Below are 23932 nucleotides of genomic sequence, written 5' to 3'. Positions count from 1 at the left end.
TGTTGACTCCACGGAATGTAAGAGTGAATGAAGTGTGGAAGAAACCAAAAACCAAAAAACTAGAGTATGGTTCCAGTGTATGGGACCCTCACCAGGATTACCTGATTCAAGAACTGGAAAAAATCCAAAGAAAAGCAGCTCGATTTGTTCTGGGTGATTTCCGACAAAAGAGTAGCGTTACAAAAATGTTGCAATGTTTGGGTTGGGAAGAATTGAGAGAAAGAAGAAGAGCTGCTCGACTAAGTGGTATGTTCCGAGCTGTCAGCGGAGAGATGGCGTGGAATGACATTAGTAGACGAATAGGTTTGAATGGCGTCTATAAAAGTAGGAAAGATCACAATATGAAGATAAAGTTGGAATTCAAGAGGACAAACTGGGGCAAATATTCATTTATTGGAAGGGGAGTTAGGGATTGGAATAACTTACCAAGGGAGATGTTCAATAAATTTCCAATTTCTTTGAAATCATTTCGGATAAGGCTAGGAAAGCAACAGATAGGGAATCTGCCACCTGGGCGACTGCCCTAAATGCAGATCAGTATTGATTGATTGATTGAAGTATATTAGGCTATCCATTTTAAGATTTTACCCTACTCTTTCAAGGTTATGGACTGTTTCTAGAAATAGTTAACATAGTAACATGGTTTTAAGTGAACTCAGATGGTAACATAGTAATATTCAGTTGATTTCATTTGGCGTCATATTATTGTAAGTTTTCCTTTAAGCTAGTAGTAGATAGTATATTGTTTAGTTCTTAATTTGATATCTTTCTGTTATAGTACACTCTCTATTTATCCCATCATTTTTTCATAATTAGTAAATTAATTGTATTATTCTAACTCCTTATCTGATTATCTCGTCTTATCTCATAAACTGTAATTGATTACCATGATATTTTAAATTAATTCTGTAAATATAAAAGAAATGTACGTGGTAAATGAATAAATAATTATCTTCAAACATCGTGCAGCACACAAAAATATATTACTTACCCGGAGTTTGAAGACTAAAGTGGAGATAATGTCTAATACAGTAGGCAGAGGACCGCTCATCGAAGCCAAGTAATATGGCTGAGAATGTCGTTAAGCTTACCAGGTCACACTCCAATATCTGTAGACCACATGTGGACAGGAATCATATTGGTAAGCCAAGGGCTTTAATGACCCTATATTGCACGAGTATGTCTTATTTCTGCGCTATTTATTTATTTATTTATTTATTTATTTATTTATTTATTTATTTATTAACATTTTTATTTAATTTGCGGATGGAAGATGACAAGTGCGAAGTGTATTTACACATTTGTTTCCATCTCCTTCTCTATATTCCGGTGCATTTTTGTTTTAGTCGTGTGCAAGAAAATTCTGTAATTGAACCTTTTATCTAAACAACTCCAGGTGAGCGGGTTCTTTTTACTATTTACAGTTTCAGCAGTGGAAGGACTGATAAACACGATAATTATTTGCATTAAACCACTAAATTATTTCACGAGAAACGAATAGGAGTAAGGGCATTTCACCAAGTTAATTATTACACAAGAACACGACTTCAATCATTTTATTCATTTATGTAGTTTTCTTACTATCGTTTGGTCTGATTCTTACAACCTCGTTTTCATGACGATTCAATTCTATTTGCTTATTTAATATTTCCTTTGAGCTGATAAAAGGCGTAGTTGGTTCATTTATATTGCAAGAGCCTTCTGTATTTTTAAATGAGCTATTAAACTCGGAAAATGAAATGTAAATGTATTTCTTACGTTATTCCAGATTACTCAGTTCCCTGTGCGTTGCGTAACGCAGGTGAAGAGAACAGAGGGACGCAGAACGCTCCTTCTGAAATGATGAAGCATAGTTAACATGCAATCTGAATAAAAAATGTGTTATTACAGAGCACAGGGCATATTTAATCAAAGTGCATACTGACCTTTAGTTCTTTATACAGCGAAATAAAAGCAAGAGGAATAACAAATATCAGTAAGAAACGTCCTTATGTCTTTTGGGACAGGAATTTGGATTGTGTACAATGGATTATTTAAGTGTGAAGTAACACAATAGGATGCTTCTAAATATTTTAAAAATGCAGTCTTTATTATGTACTTTAATAAGCATTGTAGTTATAGTCCAATGGTTCATGGGGCCTCGAATCTGGTACAGAAGTGAATCGTACAACAAATTTTGATATAAAAATATAGAAACCACTCACAGTGAATGACCCCAGCTGTATCTGACGTTTCTCCTTGATACTTCTTCCAAACTTCTTTCTTTCGTCCTTCCTGTCTGGTCTCTTTGAATCACTTCACGTATTTTTCCCCTCCTCAACGGTATAAGATTCTCCAGCGGCAGGTGGTCTTTCGTATTCGTTCTTTTATGAATGACATTTTTGGCTCATTATTAGGCACCTTTATTTATTTATTTATTTATTTATTTATTTATTTATTTATTTATTTATTTATTTATTTATTTATTTATTTATTTATTTATTTATTTATTTTGCATTAGGGAGATAAAGCGTTCGATCCTCGCTGTCGGCAGCCCTGAATATGTTTTACCGTGGTTTGCCTTTTCTCACACCAGACAAAATGCCTCCTGTATCATCTATGACGTTTGCTCCAGGTTGCCTCTGATGGTTCGCCAACGAGTTATAAATGTGTGTGCACTGTTTTTATTTGCTGAGACCAACCTACAAACACACGCAGCCATGGGCAGTCATATCTTGGTACACAACAAGATAGATATGGTGCTTATTGAGAGGAACCAATTGTTCCTAATCTTCCGCTTCTTACAGAAATGAGGAGAAGTATTCTTTTTATTCATGGTAAAAGAACAAAGAAGAGCAAAATACAGAATTCATTTTCTTAGATTATAGACCTATACAGTAATGTACAAGGTTATGTTCATCATGCAAAGGTAACCAACTCTTTAATGTTAGAATTATATTCCGTTTATTCCTTTAAGAAAAACAATGCTACTTGTATTTTCGAACTCGTAATAATTAATGCAAATGTTGCTAATAGACCTATTGAAAGTAACAAAATACTCTCCCGGAAACAGATCTGAGCAATAATGTCAGTCAGTATATAAATAAAAACATTTGTGTGGAACAGAGAGTTGTCATCGTGATGGGTATCAATCACGTATTCATAGACATTTCTGTGAACGGAACTGAATGCCGAAAACTTCTAAGTTATATGTTTCACATAGACATGGTGTGAATCTTACTGCGTAGCAGAGTTATCCAATGTCTTCTTGGCCGAATGAGCCTTGATAATCTTCTTAGGTTACGTATCGTGATCACAATTTCAGATTTCGTATCACTCAGTTACAATAAGTAGCATTTCATGCGATTATCGAAACAGTCGATGAGCACGGAGCGTATAGAGTTCGCTACACTGTTAGAATATTCAAAATTGTATGTTTTAGGGGATTCTAATATCCAAAAGACATCCAATTTGTGTCTTTGAATATAAGAAAGTTATTCGTTCAACAGCCCACTTTGTGACCATGATCATTAAGACGACATGTCTAAATGGCCTGAAGCCGTGGGTTTGAGTCCCGTCAGAATGTTGGCCATCAGGGTAGGCGGGGTGCTGGTATACAATCACTAGACTGCGTGCCAAAAGCCTGGATCAATTCCAAATGGAGTGAGGGCATATGACGTTGTTGATGGTGATTCGTCCGTTGTTGGGAAAGTTAAGCCTTGGTGTTATTCAACAGAAGTAGGCTATGTGCTGACACTAGGTTCCACCCCCTCTTTATCTAATTATCATCATCATCATCATAATCATCCCCCCCCACATCCAGGCGCGCAAGTCGCCCACGGGAGTCAAATAGAAAGACTTGCACCGGGTGAGCCGAGCATGTCTTCGGACACTTCTAGCACTAAAAGCCATAAATAAATAAATAAATAAATAAATAAATAAATAAATAAATAAATAAATAAATAAATAAATAAATAAATAAATAAATAAATAAATAAATAAATAAATAAATGTAAAGGAATGTGACCTCCTACGAGGCCTGGTGCAGGTCTTACCAGTTGACGCCACTTAAGCGACTTGTGCTTCCGCGAGAATGAGGCCCTACCTGGATGAATTCTAATGCTGAAGACGACACACAAACCCAGGCCCCGTGCCATTGGAATTAACATAAGTATCAATGGAACCCGGGACCCTTAGGCCAAATGCCAGCTCGCAAACTATTTCGTCATGGGCCGGACAATAAATAGATAAAAATTATCAACATCGTCGTCTTGTTTTTCTTCGTCTTCCTGGCCTTTTCGCACTTACTCGAAGTCTGTACTGCATGTAGGGGCTGCCTGGCCGAGGCGGTAACGGCGTGCTCAGTTCACCTGGAAGGACGTTGGTTCGATTCCCCACCAGGAAGTCGTAAAATTTAAAAAACGAAATTTCCACTTCCGGAGGTTCACATGGCCCTGAGGCTCACACAGCCTACACCAAAAATGAGTACCAGGTTAATTCCTGGGGGCAAAGGTGGCCGGGCGTAGAACTAACCACTCTACACCAACACGTGCCAAGGTTACGGTTAGTGGAAGCCTTTACCTTCGACCCCTCCAGGGGCCTTCAAGGCCTGTACGGAGATGATTTTGCTTTTTTTTTTTTTTTTTGCTGTACTGCATGTGGATTAAACTCATTTTTATCTTGCCTGACACCAGTTCTATGCGGAGGGATATATTCGAATTGACTACTGTGCGTTTCTGTGGTAGTTGGTAGTGTGATGTGTAGGCCTATCAAGATGAACACAAGCAAGTAGTCCTTAACCAGACCTTGCTAGAATTCCCAGCCAAGCAGGGAATCGAACCCGGAGTCCTCTGAACCGAATATCACAACGCTGACCATTCAGCCAAGGAGCTGGACATTTCACACAATCTGAATATTTTAATATTATCATAAAAATTTGAAAATACGAACCTTAGTTGCAACAAAGATTACTAAACCAATGAACGTGATAGTCGAGTGACATCGTTACTGACTTTTCACCAAGGTGGGCGCTACTCTACGAGGGCTGTAAATAAAGTCAAGGCAACGTAGTCCAGACACTCGCAGGAGATCGGGCATGCGCAGATAGGATATGGGAGCGGTCAGGAGGCGCATTGTAGTGTGCATTTGACGGACATCCAGTTGGGAGTGTTAATACTGTGTGGCGTTGAAGTGAAGAGTGTCGACTCTAAAGCATGTTTTCAAAAGGTGATCAGTGTTAGGTTTCGCGTGGCAAAAATCCATCAGAATGTTATCGAGGATTACGTATTGCCTGTGGCGAGAATGCATTACCGTACAGGACTGTTGTATGATGGGTCAATTCGTTTCAGGCGCGTAGGAATGAGGTCTTGGAACACACCCTGCGTACTCACCTGACATGAGACCTGTTTCCGAAGTTGAAGGAAAGTCTCCGAGCCAGCCGATATCCTGACGCGGCGTCTGTACTCCGCGTTGTGGGGCTCTCCATCGCTGTCATAAACAGATAATGCCTTGCCAACGGTCCCCAACGGCTTCCTGAAATTTGGCAAAAGGTGATAGACTTTGCGGGTGACTACATTGAAGAATATAATGCAATTGTACTCGTTAGTTCAATAAATATTGCAACTGCTTTATTTAAAGCAGTTTGAAATTCAGTACCACATCCTTATGGTTCCGTTTCCATGTAAATTTAGACATCCTGCGGTTATGAACACTATATCGTAGATCAACAAACGTTTTTCTTGTTCTCCAACGTCGGAAAGGGTTCACTTCTCGTCACATCTTGCAATATCTAAGGGATAATATGCTTAGGCCAGCAACTGATCATGCCCACTGATTACCGTCGATACATTCACCTAGTATAGAAACTAGTTCTAGGATGGCCGAGAATGGATTTGATATCCATTTCACTTACTCACTTTCGTGATTACCTTTCGAAATTTCATACCACGATTTTGACTCTCCAAGGCAGACTGAAAATTGAATCCAAATCAAATGGGTGGCACACTGATATATCAATAGCGTTTGTGATCTTTGAACACGAACAATAATTGGTAGGGAAAACCACTCTCCCATGCCTACAGTCAGACTCGAACCGGCATCTTAAAGTGAACAAGTGAATAAAATGGATCATATTCTTCATGATCCATGCCAATCGGTTAACAATTTATTTCATTCTGAAAACAGGATGAGTAATGAGAAATGTTCTCTCTTGACCACTTTCACGCGTGTTAAAAAAAAGCTGGTTTAGTATGCAACAACTCTATTGCTTTCCTATTCATCATATCTTTCAGTTCGTTCCTCCTGTATCATCCATGACGTTTGCTCCAAGTTGCCTTTGATGGTTTGCCAACGAGTTATAAATGTGTACATTATTTTTATTTACTGAGACCAACCTACAAACACACGTACGCGTGGGCAGTCATCCCTTGGTAAACACTAAGATAGAAACGGTGTTTGCTGAGAGGAACCAATTATTTCTAATCTTCCGCTTCTTACAGAAACGAGAAGTATACGTTTGATTCATGTGTTACTGTTATTATTAATATTATACGGGGCGTGTTGATCGTGCGGTTAGAGGCACGCAGCTGTGAGCTTGCATCCGGGAGATAATGGGTTCGAAGATGGTTCTCAGTGGTTTCCCATTTTTACACCGGGCTGTACCTTAATTAAGGCCACGGCCGCTTCCTTCCCATTGCTAGGCTTTTCCTATCCCATCGTCGCCATAAGACCTATCTGTTCGGACGTAAAGCAAATTTTTAAAAAAATGATAAGCTTAGCTCATGTATTTCTGGTGTTACTTGAGCCACACCGACTCGTTTTAGGTTTTAACCCCTCCAGAGGCCACATGCGATTTCAGATGAAAATTCCCACTGGCATTCGGAGGAGTTAATCACGCTTTTTCTTCTTCGTCTTATGATTATTTTTACAGATTATCCTGTGGCCATGATAGTTAAGGCGTCAAGTCTGTGTGCCCTGACACCGTGGTTAGTCGGTTCGACTCCCGTTTTTCAAAACCTTTCAGCATCTGAATGTTGGCTGGCAAAGTAAGAGAGGTGGTGGTATAGAATTTCTAATTATTACATTGCGTGCCAAGAGCCTGGATTCAATTCCAAACCTCTCCGCAGTGTTAATATGGAGTGAGGGCATGTGATGCTACTGATGGAGATTCGTCCGTCGGATGGTGACGTTGAGCCTTGAGCAGCCTCCTTGGTGCTATTGGACAGGAATAGGCTATGTTACGGCACCGGACTTCACCGTATCCGTTCATACAATCACATATCACCTCATCCACTTCATCACATTAACTCCTCTGACGAGATTGACGTCATGAAGGACATCCGGTCGTAAAAGCTCGCTATGAAGCTTCATCACACTTCATATCCGCCCTTTCAGAGCAATGGGACAAGGGTAGGATATAGGCCTACATATATTATTATTTCAAATCCAAAAATGGCTTTAACCTATAACTGGTGTACTGCAGTTCTGCTCCGGTAGTTTTATACCGTAAAAACTCAAAGCACCTTGTTAAATTGTCCATGTTAGTGTTTTTTAATCAAAAAAGAAAAAAGAAAAATAGGCTACGTCCGCTGAATTATTCCGAGGAAATATGGTCGTGGTGGTGGTAATTATTTTAAGAGGAAATGGGTATCGAAGAAAAGACCCCAGAGGGTGTAAAATTGAAAGACACCCTGGGCCTCGTAAACCTAGTACAGTCGGAGTCGGAAGGGAACACGCTTTGATCAAAGAAGGTCAGATTAGAGTTATGAAATTGAGGATTCTTGCATAAGTAAGGGTATGCAATGTCAAACAGGACTAGGGTACTGCGTTCGCCAAACCACAGTCCCAAATTGTGAGCCGTTGATGTTTAAGCCTTTTAGTCGCCTCTTACGACAGCCAAGGCATACGCAGGGTGTACTTTGCCCTCATCTACAGAGTGGGGTGTGGGACGATGACAACGACCATGACATTATGAGTGCGATAAATTTAGCAATATCTTTTCCCAGTAGCAAAAGGTCTTACTGGTCGACGCTACTTAGGGGCTAATATTTAGAGGCCCCATGAAGAAGAGAAGAAGAAGAAATAATATTTTTCCATGTAGTTTGTCCTTGTAAGGAAATCTGAGCGAAAGGATATTTTATTTAAATTATTACACAAAGAACATCCATATAGCTGTCACTTAGATTTAGCATGTGTTGCACCGTTCACTGAAGCTGCTCTGAACTAATCCTGTTGAGCGGAGTTCAGAAGCTGATGTGTGGATTTTAAATGTGATTTGTGAGTTATTAAGTAGGTTGTAGTAGAAAAAGATTTTCACCTTTTCGTAAACAAGAAGACCTAGTTACATACATCCCATTGAGACCATTGGCCTACCTTGACGTCTGCTGCCCAACCAGTTAACGTTGGAGTGTAGCATGGTCAGTGTGACGACATTCCTAGTATATTATTTGTTGTTATGGCCGGATCCATTGTCTCTTATATATTGTAGCTTCTCGGTTGGTCTCGTGAGGCTGAGTGTACCATTTCTAGCATTCACTCCGGGATTTAGATCTTTGTAGGAGCCGGGAATTGAACCTTGGACTTCCTGGCACAATACTAATAAACTACAGGCCATGTGTTAATGGTATCGTAATCTAACCTGTAATGTTGGAAAATAAATAAATAAATAAATAAATAAATAAATAAATAAATAAATAAATAAATAAATAAATAAATAAATAAATTAGAAATACTTTGTCTGGCAAGATCGCGGCCAATCTCTTCAGAAAATGCAACTTTTCTTATAGGCCCACAACATTTGCAATTACAAATTTAATGAAATGCAAATGAAGTACGGTATCTTACAAGTATGTCAACATAAAACATGAATAATAATAATAATAATATTAAAAATTTCACGGGTGTCCTCCTTCAAATACCTTGAAGAAATCATACTATAAACCGGGGCTAGACAGTAGGGCAAACATAGAGAGAGTCATTAAACTACATAAGGCGTACAGACTAACGTGGAATTACTACATCAATAGAATCATTTCGCGTAATGCAAAATTACGACATTACAAGACAGTTGTTTTGCCGGAAGCTATATACGCCTCAGAAACCATTTCCCTTGGAGGTCACTCTAAAATTATAGAAATTCAAAACAAGAAAAGGAAATTCTCAGGAAAATTGATGGTCCCACTAGAGAAAATGGAATGTGGGTTAAGAGGAGAACAGCGGACCTCCAGTCATTAACTGATAGGTTCACTGACGCCATACGCAAGAGACGCCTGAAATTCTGTGGCCATATCTATAGAGTGGACAGCAACAGACTCACCAAAAGATTATTTAAAGTAATCAACTCAAAGAAGGTCAAAATAAACTGGCTAGAAGAAACTAAGACCGACCTCCAAGAAATGAACATCATGGACGACATCATCGAAGATCGTGGAGCTTTTAGCACAGTAGTAGTCAAGCTCAAATTTGTGGAGAAGTCTAAAAAGGAAACTGGTAAAAAGTGGTCCACTGAACGCAAGATGCAACACAGTGCATTCATGAAGAGATTTTGAGAGGATATGAAGGCGAAAACTCTCAGGCCAACGAACAAGTTCAACGCGCTCTTTGAATGGGCATAACGAAAAAGAAGAACAATGATACAGAAAATTAACCAAGTTTATTTCGGTGAATCAGTCAAGGATATTGGTATTATCATAGGCGAACATTTTTCATGGCAGCATCAAATTAACTAAAAATTTAAAATTTAGATTAAATTGAGCAACAATTTTCGGAATTATGGCTCATTTTCGAAAGAAATCGTCTGATTTCAAAACGATCAAGGTGCACCATTTTATGCATTTGATTTGAAATTTAGTTCGTAAGCTTAGAGGTCAGAAGTATCGTTCATATTATTATGCTATTAATTTTAGTTATTTTAACAACATTTTCGTCACTGCATTTTAAAAGTAATTTATTTCTCCGGGTAATGACTCAAGATATTTATACAAGTTTTCAAACACTTTACAAGTGGATACTAAAAATTATGAACAGTTAATGAGTGTAGGTTTATACACAATTTGAAAATCAGCTTAAAACTGATTTGTTTGGAGCACTTTGAATTAAAAAATATTACTTGAAGGGAGCTTGAGTGGATGTGCCCAGTTAAAAGAACGTGCAGGTGTGATATAGACTCTAAAAATGTCCCGAAAGTTTAGAGTGCCCGGCAGGATCAAAATCTCATTTTTGGTTTCTTGACCCATTTGGTCCGAAATCTCAGTAGGGATCCCCTGAGAAGGCAATCAGTGATAATTAGAGCAAACCAAAAGCATATAAAGCTTAAGAGCACTTTAAACATGCGGTTGGTGCCTTGAACAAGATTTTTGGTTGTCTCGAGGTCTAGCTGAAAATGGGCAGTTTTAATGACATAGTAAAGCATCATTTTAAAATAAAACATAACAGCATAATATGTAAAAGAATGCACAGTTCTTTGAATATTACCCATGTCATGGTTTAAATTCGTTGTAACCAATAATTAAAAGTCCTGCCACAATGGCAAGCCTGATAAATGCTTTTCAGCAATGGATTTCTAAACATGAATTACATTAACTGCAGTTCAATTAGAAACAGAAAAACAATGTGTCTACGTGCTATGAACGGTGAGTTCATACTTAAAATGAGTACAGTTCACGTATATGACTGCACGCCATACCAAAATCACCACTAAGTGCAGTACAAAGGGCTCGCGAATTTCCTTCAGATTACTTAGTGACTAAAAAAGGAAAATTTTTAAGTTCAGAGAATATAAATTTTTAAAAAATTGCATTGTACAGTCGGTCAGTTTTAAGCAGGGGCTTAACGTTAGAGTCTGCAGGGCCTAAAATACAATAAAAAATAAAAAGTATGTATCTAGTCCAATGTCATTCTGTATGGAAATGGTCATAAGATCAGATCACGACTAAATAGTTTGTATATACATGTACAATTTGTACGTAGAGGAATTGCCATGTGCTTGCACCTCGTAGCTGTTGGGTGTTGAGTGTAACACAGCACGGCTGTAAACAATGCTTGCATCTAGCAGTTGTTGGGTGTTGAGTGTAACACAGCACGGCTGTAAACAATGGTTGCATCTAGTAGCTGTTGAGTGTTGAGTGTAACACAGCACGGCTCTAAACAATGCTTGCATCTAGCAGCTGTTGGGTGTTGAGTGTAACACAGCACGGCTGTAAACAATGGTTGCATCTAGTAGCTGTTGGGTGTTGAGTGTAACACAGCACGGCTGTAAACAATGTTTGCATCTAGCAGCTGTTGGGTGTTGAGTGTAACACAGCACGGTTGTAAACAATGCTTGCATCTAGTAGCTATTGGGTGTTGAGTGTAACACAGCACGGCTGTAAACAATGCTTGCATCTAGCAGCTGTTGGGTGTTGAGTGTAACACAGCACGGCTGTAAACAATGCTTGCATCTAGTAGATGTTGGGTGCTGAGTGTAACACAGCACGGTTGTAAACAATGTTTGCATCTAGCAGCTGTTGGGTGTTGAGTGTAACACAGCACGGCTGTAAACAATGGTTGCATCTAGTAGCTGTTGGGTGTTGAGTGTAACACAGCACGGCTGTAAACAATGCTTGCATCTAGCAGCTGTTGGGTGTTGAGTGTAACACAGCACGGTTGTAAACAATGCTTGCATCTAGTAGCTGTTGGGTGTTGAGTGTAACACAGCACGGCTGTAAACTTGCTGACTCTCGCAACACCGCGACACGCTCCACACAAAAGACCTCCACTAAATTATTCAAAAATAATTACAGCCATGGAAATTGATGCCAAATATCATATTTTAGTTAGAAAATTATACTATATTGATGTGTAGTGCACCTGAGAACGTATTATGCACACCTTTTGATTATCATTTACCTTAACCATTTTTCGACAACAATGTATAATTCCAACAATAACTGGGTGTAGTGACAATCAGTCAACTCTGTTTCGAACAAGCTCAGCTCTCTTTGCGCGAAGGCAATGACATGGTGTACTTACACTAATCAGTTGTGCGGTGTGATACTTTTCAAACTTTATTTGAACACTTTATGATTTAATTTTGTTCGTATTTTTTTCTGGGTTGTCATCGAATAAATTATTATAACTGTAACTTCAATATCGGGGTAAAGAGTATAGTTCTGTACTTACTGAAAAACGAAACCAATTTTAAGTACCTACGGATATCTAAATGGTGTGCGGTTGGCAGGTGAGCAGTTTAGCCGTTAAATCATGAGGCAGAGAAATAAAACCTATTAAAATATTATCACATAATAATCTTACAATAATGAATAATCCTTTTGTTCGTATAATTTAACAATATACTGCGTTAGTTCTACTTGCTTTAATTACATTTAAATTCGTTCTTCGTAGGTTTTATATTTTATTTGAGGGGCCCGAAATTTTATTTTGGCAGACTGGTGCATGTTACATCCGTTACGCCCTTATTTGTACCGGTGATAAAGTGAAATTTTAAGCAGCATTTGAAGCAAGTTCAAATATGAAATGGACTTCTATTTATAATATTCATAAATCAATAAATATATAACTAAGCTATATACTGCATTTGCGTTCCATTATCTATAAAATAAAACGGGAATGAATATAAAGCATAATTTTCGGAAATATCTTGCATAATTAACAACAACAACAACAACAAAATGCATAATGTGGTGCGCTATAGTGATAACGAAATTCTGATCATATTGCCTCAGCACAACTATTCACTGGCGGTAAAACTTCTTGACCTTGAAAGATCTTTTAAATAGCACCTTATCTTGTAACCAGTCATAGTGACACATGGAACCGAAGTCACTACGTCATTAGGTTGACGGCCGGCGATCCAAGTGTCAAAGCCCTCGTTTACAGGTTCAGGAACAGATATTGCTATATTACAGTATTCAGTGAAATCCCATTTCACCTCGATGGAGTATTGGGTAAGGCTCATGGCCTCTTATCTACTGAGCTAATTACATGTTAATGGACCGATCGATCTGAAATCTCACACCCACACCGAGATAAGATCTCCTGGTCTCACGCGGCAAACCACAGCACGGGCTTATCTCTACGTTGTGAGGCAGGCTGCGTATGGTGCTGCAATGTTAGAGAATATTATCTTATATCTTATGACGGTGACGATGAGAAGCAAATAAACTACCAAGTTCTAATGCCATTAGGACACCTAACGCGATCAGGGTGTTTTAGTCACGAGTTGCAGGGAACGTTGTCCTGTGTTTCTTCCTGGTTTAAGCAAGTGGTAGCAACAAGAGTAAATTTTTAGCTTTGTGCGATTAGCGATAGTTAGTGCTTGGATTTCTATCACAAGTTATATTTTTATCCTAGTCTCTTCTTTCCTTTCTAAAGAACCAGAGAAACAAGGAAATGCCATTTGGTCCTTGTTTCAATGACAGTGAAATCCTGACATTCACCTCCCCACAGTAGAGAGGGGGCAACGACTCCATATAAAAATATTATTTTATATGCAGACGGCTAACGAATGAAGGGACCGATTATCTCCCGGTATAAGGAGATCCCCTACACCAAGTGCCAACAGTTTCTTTGAGAGTGGATGAGTGGGTATGGGTAAGGGCACTCTATTGTCCTGGGGACAAGAAATTGTTCCCAAAGGTGGAGGAACCAGTTTGGTCAACGGTATTAGGATGCAGAAGGCAACGGGAAACCACTGCATTAAAGATCCTGAGAGATATTCCAATAAATCCACATGGCATGGCTGCAACGTCAAGATCGGAGCTGGCCGTGTGGATCGTCTACCTCCGTTTGGAGAAGACGTCTTAAGAAGAAGTCTCTTCTTTAAAAGTTGGGTTAAATTAAACAAATGTCTAGCTTTTATGAACACGATAACTGTTTTAGCGTAGACTACGTCTTGCTATTTTGCCCGGCATAGAATTTCGGGCGTCACGAGATAGTATAGAAGTTCTGCTTTATAACCTTGCAACTATTCGAGGACATGAAAGGAACGATCATTTGAAGCAATATGCTTCATATGGACACGCGCCCTAATCCGAATAGTTTCCAAGAGAGAACACATTTAATGTACATTTGTTTTTTGGGCTAGTGGGGCGTACCTCTCCGGCGCTTTATTCTAGCCCAGCCTACCTCGTTGCTTTCAGCCTTTTTGCTCGGGATGTCTTTATGGCATTAAACTAGCTCGTTGAACGAGCAGCTGTCCGTGGTGTGTTGTGTGAGTGATGTAGTGCGAGGGATTGAGAGTGTGTGAGAGAGAATCATCTGTTAACTGTGTCCGGCTCCATGGCTAAATGGTTAGCTGCTGGCCTTTGGTCACATGAGTCCCGGCTTCGATTTCCGGCAGGGTCGGGAATTTCAACCATAAGTGGTTAATTTCCCTGGCATGGGAATTGGGTGTATGTGTCGTCTTCATCGTCATTTCATCCCCATTAAGACTCGCAGGTCGCCTACGGACGTCAAATGAAAAGACATGCACCTGGCCAGCCGAAGTCCTCGGACATATCCCGGCACTAGAGCCATGCGCCATTTTTCTTTCTTTTATCGGTTAACTGTGTTTGTACACGCGCTGACTAAAAGGCCACACGTCTACACTAATGATGAATATGCTTCTGCGATGATAGTGCTCCTCTTGCAGTCGAGTAATACCGTCGGCGCTTTCCGACACGTCGAATTCCTTATCGTAGAGTGTTTACCAGTGTTTTCAGCACATTGCGTGAAACAGATACTCTTCCAAGTTCCCATTTTTCTTCTGAACGTGTGGTTCAACAACCTGTGCAGGAATAGTAACACATTTTTAAAATGGTGCAGCGTAGTCCTACTACCAGCACACGGTGACAAATACTTGTATGGTGAACATTACATGCTGAAAACTTGTACCCATTTCAAAACGTCAAAGAGGTTGGTTGGGTAAGACACATATGTGAGTGCCACTAGCCCAAAAACAAATAACGTACTTTAAATGCGTTGTTTCTCGCAATACGGCATATGTTTATCAGAAGTTTTTGCTTCAAATGATCGTTTCTGTCATATCCCTAATTATTGATCATTCCTCTTGGGACACCCTATATATTTTGGAAATGGCAATAAGCTTTTGAGCTTTTTCCGTGTTATAAAGCAAGGTGAAATTCTTTATACTTAATACCTAATGAAACATTTAGATACTAAAGGCATAATAGGTCTTTGTATGTTTAAGTGCTGTTTTAAAAGTAGGAAAGATCACAATATGAAGATAAAGTTGGAATTCAAGAGGAAAAATTGGGGCAAATATTCGTTTACATGAAGAGGAGTTAGAAACTGGAATAATTTACCAAGGGAGATGTTCAATAAATTTCCAAATTATTTGCAGTTATTTGAGAAAAGACTAGGTCAAAAACAGATGGATAATCTGCCACATTGGTGACTACCGTAAATGCAGATCAGTTATGATTGATTGATTGATTGATTGATTGATTGATTGATTGATTCATTGATTGATTGATTGATTGATTGATTGATTTCTTTCTTTCTTTCTTTCTTTCTTTCTTTCTTTCTTTCTTTCTTTCTTTCTTTCATTCTTCCTTTCTTTATTTAGGGATTTAAAGTAAGCCTTGTTATTACGTGGGCGAAAATGTTTCACTTATTCGTTTCAAAATTCCGCTGAACGTATATATAAAGCCCCACTTTCGGCTCTTGTAACGAAAATACCTTACTGCCTCACAACAGAATTAGATCCCGGGTGAATTCCGTCCCGGTTGAGGATCCTGGATCTGAGAGTTGGTTCGAGGTCCACACAGGTAACGTGAGAACAATTGAGGAACTATATGACCGTGAGACAGCGGTTCCAGTCTTTAAAAAAAAAAAAAAAAAAACGCCCTACCGGATTCGTCACCCTGACCACGCTTCACCCAGTAATCTGCTAAGTAGCAGGCGCTTGGTAGACCAAAGCGCGTCGGAGCTGCAGCGTCATGGGTTTATATTATAGGTCTGTCACCTGTCGCTCATATGTGAGCGCTGTAAAATGTGATGACTTCGGAATTGCTTCAAGTGTTTCAATAAGATGTCCTATCATATACATATATACTTCTCCTTAAGGTGTGGGATGTTTGAATGGTATTATATTGCCTTCTTTTCACCGTTTACAGCTGCTACTTGTAAAATGGCCCTTTGAAGCCAAATTGTAGAATCGATTATTAGCCCACATGTAGGCCTAAAAGTTCTTGAGTAAGGAATTAAGTCCACACGACAGGAAGAGCCGTTCGCAATAAGGTTGTATCGCGTTGTAGCGTTATTGAGTGAGAAATGAACTGTAATATTTTGAAGAGGGAAAAGTGTATTTCCCATCTGGGGGCCCACTTACCCCGCTTAAGTCAAGCTATTTCGAAGAAAGCGCCTTAATTCTGTTTTTAAAATAATACTGAGATGCCAATTCGTAAATTTAAGGTTGAGTCATATAGAGGAAGATACCCTGATGCTAATTTGCATTGAGATATCTTCTTTTAATAAGCATAGAATTCATAACTTACTCCTAATCTCATCGATAAGTTTGCAATGTCCTACAATACCTTCCATGGTTTCAGCAGCACCAACTCAGTTGTTTTGCGGGTTTGTACGTTATAATTTTCCCTATAATTTTCTGAACACGTATTTGTGTTCTCTGAACAAATAGATATTCTGCTACTGACTGAAACTCTTTGACATGTATGTATTCATTTAGATATTAATAGATTTTATCCGAAGAACCTTGAATTGGTGGAACTTATGGTCGGAGCTTGAGGAACGATTACGTCTTTTCTTTTTCATTGAATTCTGCAACAGACTGAGAGTCAGCAAAGATGTCATCTAGGCCCTACACCGTTGCCCTCACAGCATTGACGGGATCCATCAGGTTACAGAACCATCATTTAAATTTCATTCTTATTTTAACGCATTCAAAAGTCTGCAAACCAACAATATTTCGTTTTGCTATTTATATTTCATTTACTTGGTTCACAGCTGATGTAGGCAATTGACTTATAAATTTATTTGTAGTATTCTTGGTCCTTGTGGTCACTTAAAATTTTAGAAGATTAATAAATAAATAAATAAAATAAATAAATAAATAAATAAATAAATAAATAAATAAATAAATAAATAAAATAAAAACAACATTCTCGTTAGGGTTATATTTCCTGCTTGTTGGCAGCATTTGATATTTAAATGTAAGAATTTAATTTATTCCACAATGTATCAGTCAATAGTCTGTTGTATCAGCTGAATAAGAAATTTTCCCGTGAATTTTGATTGCCAAAAAATTCAGGATTATTTCGATTACGTAAAATGATTTTTTCTCCTCTTAAGATCTAGAAATAGCTGCAGTAGCTTAAGTGCGGCCAGTATCCAGTATTCGGGGGAGAGTGGGTTCGGGCCCCACTGTCGGCAGCCCTGAAAATGGTTTTCCGTGGTTTCCCATTTTCACACCAGGCAAATGCTGAGGCTGTACCTTAATTAAGGCCACGGCCACTTCCTTCCCACTCCTAGGCCTTTCCTATCCCATCGTCACCATAAGACCCATCTGTGTCGGTGCGACGTAAAGCAACTAGCACAAAAAAGAAAAAAGATCTACAAACTTATTTTGTGGACAGCCCACGTCGTCGGAACTAAGTAGCAGGATATGTTTCTACGTTCTGTTTCTCAAATTTCCTATTTCGATAGAATGTAGTCAAACGATAGACTGCGCACAAGTGTACAAGACAGTAAACCAGAACCTTGGCACAACAACGATTGCAATATGTCCCATTCACTGAATAAGTGGTGACCGGAGTAGGTCCGTAGATCTACAGTGATTCTTTTTGTGCGAACAAAACACGGAACCTATCAACATTCATAAGAAGATTGTGTCTGTATACATAGAGAAAGAGATGAATGCCCAAGAAGTGTGGTAGTGATGATGCGAACTTGCAGAGGGTCGAGCAACTCTGAAAGACAAATAGAGAACTATCATCGACCAACATCAGACGCATTCGTTGGTATCATTCATTGAGAAACAGACGAATAATATTGAATCAGTTAGATGCGTTCACCAAACAGGACGCTAATTTATATCGTCAAGAAAAGAGACACTCAATTATTTGGTTGCGCAGTTTGGGCCGTGTAACTATTAGCTTGTATTCGGGAGATTTTAAGTTCCAAAATCAATGTCATCAACCTTGAGAATAGTTTCCAGTTCTTACACCTGACAAATGCAAGAAGACCACGGTCGCTTCCTTTCCAGACATGCACTGTCCTATCTCACTGTGGTCTTGAGACCAGCCTGATCGGCGCGAAATAAAAACCAATAGCGAGTCACTCGTTTCTCGCTGTGACAAATGCTTGAGTAACTTAGGTGACTATATCAAAAAATAAACAAGTAATACCGAGATAAATTATTCTTTATCTTTATCCGTTCACCTACAAAATATTAGGAAGCTTACTGTTTGACTTATCGCATACCATTTTAAAAAATTATTTAATTTTCGTATTTGTAGAATGACAAGTTTTCACTGGACTTCAAAAACAATGCGAAACTAATTTGTTCTGTGAAGGGCTGGATCAGTCGAGGCACTATTCCACCTCTCTCAGAAGTTCACATCACACTATATAAGGTGATGAAACCACCTGCACAGAAGCTAATAAATTGATATATTATTCACTTGAATTACAGTCTTTGCCGTAAATTAATTATATTTTTTGCTCAGTGCTACGTGTTTTACACAGCTAAGCGAGAAAAATTATGTAACCTCGGTGAGTCATTGGCTGAAGTCAATGCAGAGCTGGTAGAGATTATAATCTCCATGCAATGTATAATTACTGGAACATAAATTAAAATACAACATTATAAACCATAGCAAATGTCGGAGCTAACAATGCGTAAAACTTGGTGTATAGGATATTAACTCGGCATAACAAACATGGCATAACATTGGTAAAACAGAGGTCTCCGCAAGGTTTATGAATATCTGATGAGTTCAACTGGTCGTTGAGGAGAAGAATCAAGTACAAGAGAAATACCAGCGAGTGGCACTGAAAGGAGTAACCTTTTGTAACCTGCAACATTCATTTTCTAAATCAGATAACCGGAGTTCTTCCGGCTTTCGTAATCATAGAATGTTACTGGTTTGTACAGACTGGTGTAATTGGTGACGACTTGGAGGGTTCTGAGAACCTAACAAGGAATCGATATATCCATGCCACGTTGTTCTTTTTAGCTATATTAAAATGGCATCTGTAGATAGAAATCAAAGGAACGTCTGCCTCATTGACTGGAAGATCAGTGTTATACATTCGGTTCAAAGGGTTCCGAGTTCGATTCCCTGCTGGATCAAGAATTTTACCTGCGTGTGATTAGTTCGTCGATTTAGGACTGGATATGTGTGTTTGTGTCAATATACATCGCTTCATTTACCAACAACGACAGAAACACACGATAGTAAAATACATGCCTCTAAGTAGGGTTGGCGTGGGAAAGGACATCCCGACGTAAACCAGTGCAATGTCCAGATGTGCGACGCAGTTTGCACCCACGAACCCACTTCTGTTTTGGAAAAAAATTAAAAAGGAACAATAATAAGAAAAAATCAAAGAAAGAATTCTACAACCATAAAGTAGTTACAACAATTGCACATCATTAAAATATGGGAACTTGTAAAAAAAATATTTTGAGCACAATTATAATATTAAATTAGAATATTTTCTTAGAATATATTTTATTCAAAAAATAAATTAAGAACAGGAATTTGGTGCTACTAAATATTTATTTATTTATTTAATTTATTTTGTTTTGATTAAATGATGGGTCTCTGAAATGAAGCCTGCTCTTTTCTCTGATACTTCCTTATATACTGTTATGCTTTTCAGCGTTCAGTCTGCAAGCCTCTGTGAATGTACATAACGCCAGCACAATCCTATAGGCCTATTTGTATCTTGCGATGTGGCCTCATTTAGTTCCATGCCTATAGTTGATAATTAAAAACTGAGTCTCACCATCGCCGTCTTAGTCTCCCTCTACTTCTCTTACCCTCCATGACCGAGTCCGTTATTCATATAGGTAACCCATCTTCCCCGATTCGCTTTACATGACCCACCATGGACGCCGGTTTATGCCTACTAATTCAACCATCGAGTTTTTTCTTAAGTCAGCCTTTATCTCCTCATTCCAAGTAGCTTCCTGTACACCTGTTTGTACCAGCGATCATTCTCACTTATAATGAAAAAGCTTTCAGTCCCTACAGCAAAGCTGGTCAGAAAACAGACCGGTGTAAAGAGAGTTTCGTCTTGGAACTGACTTCTTTCTTACAGAATACCGTTGATCGCAACTGCGAGCTCACTGCATTAGCTATGCTGGACCTTGATTTAATTTCACTTGCTATAGGCTACTATCATCTCGGGTGAACACACATACACCCGAAATACTTGAAATGATCTGCCTGTTCTAGCTTTGTATTCCCAAACTGATATTTAGGTCTCTTGGCTTTCTTACCTTTTCATATCATACTCACTGCACGTATTTTCATGTTACAAGATATTAGACTGCAGGCTTTCAGCACAGTCTACATTTAAGACCAAGTCGTGGGCAGAGGTCAAATTGCTTACTGTATTTCCATTTAACTGAATCCCTCCCTGCTACTTTATACATTTCAGTAGATGATTCATGTATAGCCAGAGCAATTAGGATGAAAGATTACAGCGTTTTTTTAGCCCCTGTAAGTACCTTAAAAGAAGAACTCAATCTACCATCAATTCTCACTGCAGCCCTACTGTCACCATAAAAGAATTTGATTGCTTTTAATAATCTACCCAAAATCCTGTCATCTCTCCATTCAGTGCTCTGTTCAGACTTCTCTGTTCTCTAGATATAACAAACATAAAATAACTGTCTATACTTCTCGCAACATTTTTCGATTATCTGGCACGTACTAAAAGGCTGATCCTGACAGCCACTCTTATGTTCTGAAACCGAAATGGTTTTCATCCAACTTACTATCAACCATTGATAGCGCCCTCCCTTCCAAAATGCCAGTGAACACCTTGCCTAATATACTGATCAATTAAATACCTCAATAGCTGTTGCAATATTTGCTGTTTCCTTGCTTATACATAAGTGCAACTACTGGTTTCGTAATTTATTGGCAATTAAACTATGGCACATTTATTTTACTTAAATTTAAATTTTAAACTCTCTTTGCATAACTTACAGTGATCTTCTAACTAACAGGTGTAATTTAGTAGATATAGCTTCGACTGATGGTTAATTATGCGAGGACAAACGATACTGTTAACAGCGCCATTAGAAAATAAGATTGATGAAGATTGCCCGGTTTATGACGTGGGACGTGTAAAATTGTGATTTTATTTAGCTCAGGAAAGGAAGTGTGCACGCAAGAACTTCAATAAGAAAGTGAGTTTGTATCTGCAGTTTGTAGAAAATGTTTAAAGGCAAATTTCATTTATCTACTCGCCAGTTCAAGACGGCATCTCATAACTTATTGACGTGCGATGGCCGGAAATGTTTCGTACTAAAGTCTTCCTTAACATGTTTCAGCTTTGTTTTCTGAAATTTGCCAAGATTCACCATACAGTTCAGGTGTTGGGTTTACTTGTGAGTAATTGATGGTCCTCCACTCCTGAACATGTCTTCACATCTAACATATTTCCAGTGGGAAATACCTTACTTTCGCACGATAACAGTGTCTGCCGAGATGACGATTCGTTACCTAACTGAGCAGTAAATGCGGTCACATCTTCATCGCTTGCCCTGACCGAATCCGTTCATGGACTCAACAGAAGATACTGAGCAATCCTCAACATTGTGAAGCTGCTTGTGTCCATCATTTCAAATAATTGTGTATAATACACAGATAGTATGATGGGGTAGTTCACATATGCACGTTCAGATGTCTACCACTGAATATTGTTGCCTTTCACATTTATTTCTGGGGAATTCCGTGAAAATCCTGTACATGTCTATAAATGTGTCTTGGCATTGATGATAAGACTTTCAACGCAACGAAAACTTAATATCCAAAATTGTATTTTTTTTACGATGGGCATTTAGAAAATGGAATAATCAGTCTGGTCATAAATTATCACAGGAGATAAGTTGTGAGTTTTGCGTACCGTCTGGTAGCAGGATGGTCAGTAATGGTTCTTTGTTATCCAAAACAATAACCATGTTTTAAGTCTTTTGCATGCAAAGTTCAAGGTCTCGTTTTTAAAATATCTACCCCATAGCGTTCCATAAAGCTCCATGCAAGTTGTTTTAACACCTGAGCCATCTGCTGGGATGATGAGAGAGAATGGTTGGCTCCACCAAGCGATCGTCTGTGGACGTCCCGCCATCAATGGATAACGAATGCTTATGGGTAATAAAGGGGCGCCAAACTGCACGCATGTCACAAGACGAAAATTATGCTGACTCCACCACGTTTCGTCACAGGAGAGCCCCTCACTAAACTACCTACCGGACTGGAGCCACCGACGGATAATCTCGTAAAAGTGTTTATATTGGAACAACAATTAAGAGCTTCTAAAAACGGTGGAGTAAGGAGTAACGTCACACTAACGCATCGAAGGCTTTCGGCAATTCAAGGATGGGAATAGCCGTGGCCTTAACATACAGCCCAGCATTTACCTGGTGTGAAAATGGAAATCCATGAAAAGCCATCTTAAGGCTTGCCGATCTCACCATCTTCTGAAGGTATTCGAACCGAGAGAAGGAGGTATTGTCCTCCTTCAAGAAGACCGTCAACCACGGCATATGAAGAAAGCACGGGTGACTTTTTTGTACTTATTCGTACTAATTCTCCCGGTGATACACTATACTTCAGATAGAGGGAAATCAAGTTGCTGGACCAGTTCAGCTGGTCATACTTCAGGGACTGAAATGTTTCTACCAATAGTCACTAGATGTAGGAACGTAATGTATATTATAATGAGGGTTGGGGTCATGATTGCCCAGTAGCAATGTCAGGCTTCTCACCAAGGTGATTACTGTTCGAATGCCGGACGATGCATGCGAAATTTTTGAAATTAAAACTCACGCACCTGTGGTTGTTTCATGGTGGTGATTATTGTTTTAAGCTGAAGTACAACTGGGTAAAAATTCGCCCCTGTGGTTCGTATTTCACGTAAAAAAAACCTACTTGGAGGTCCTGCGGCTGGCACCAGAATGTCAACTATCACGTTAAAATAAACATTAATTTGGCTTGCTCTTCGAAATTACTCTTTAGGTGTTTTAACTTCGTACCAAGATAGTAATAAACACAAGTGAAATGAATATATGCGTTGTTATTTGCTGTCCCGCATCTCTATCTTTCTTGGTGCAACGTTGCGAACATTGTTAAATGAACATGCTGTCTATTGACGACAAACTACACTCTCCCATGCTACAGACCGGATTCGAACAGCTTTTGGAAGCTACCTTCAACCCCAAAGCCTACTCACACGCTGGCCCGGAGATGTTATGGAGTTTGCCCAGTAAACAGTGATTGTGGGTAAGTCTACATAGGCAATTGAACTTGCTCTTATTACAGCCGATATTAGCAACCGTGCTATTGAACTGATGGCTGAGCAGTCATGCCGTAAACACTTCTGTTGACTCCAATGTACTAACACTTTGAGATCGATCTTGCATAACATTGGACCATGAGTATTAATCCACCGGCAGCAATATGCTATTGACACACCAAGGTCAATACTTCACTAGATTACAATTAATTTAAAAAATCATTGATGAATGAACAGATAAAATCGATATTGAAAGATAAGATAGTTATCGTGTATCTATTCTAATTAACATAACAGGCAAGAACCTCAGTATTATAAACGGGCATTTATGGCATTGTCATTCGAAATATGCATGATACAAACATGATGAGAGTTCACAGCACCTAAAGATGTGACATTAGGTATCAACTAACTGTCAAGGTCAAGAAAACTTATAGTATTTCATGACCGTTGGCATTGTGAT

This window comes from Anabrus simplex, chromosome 4 (genome assembly GCF_040414725.1).
Source record: "Anabrus simplex isolate iqAnaSimp1 chromosome 4, ASM4041472v1, whole genome shotgun sequence".
Classification (NCBI taxonomy): Eukaryota; Metazoa; Arthropoda; class Insecta; order Orthoptera; family Tettigoniidae; genus Anabrus; species Anabrus simplex.
Note: the sequence above shows the minus strand (reverse complement) of the source record.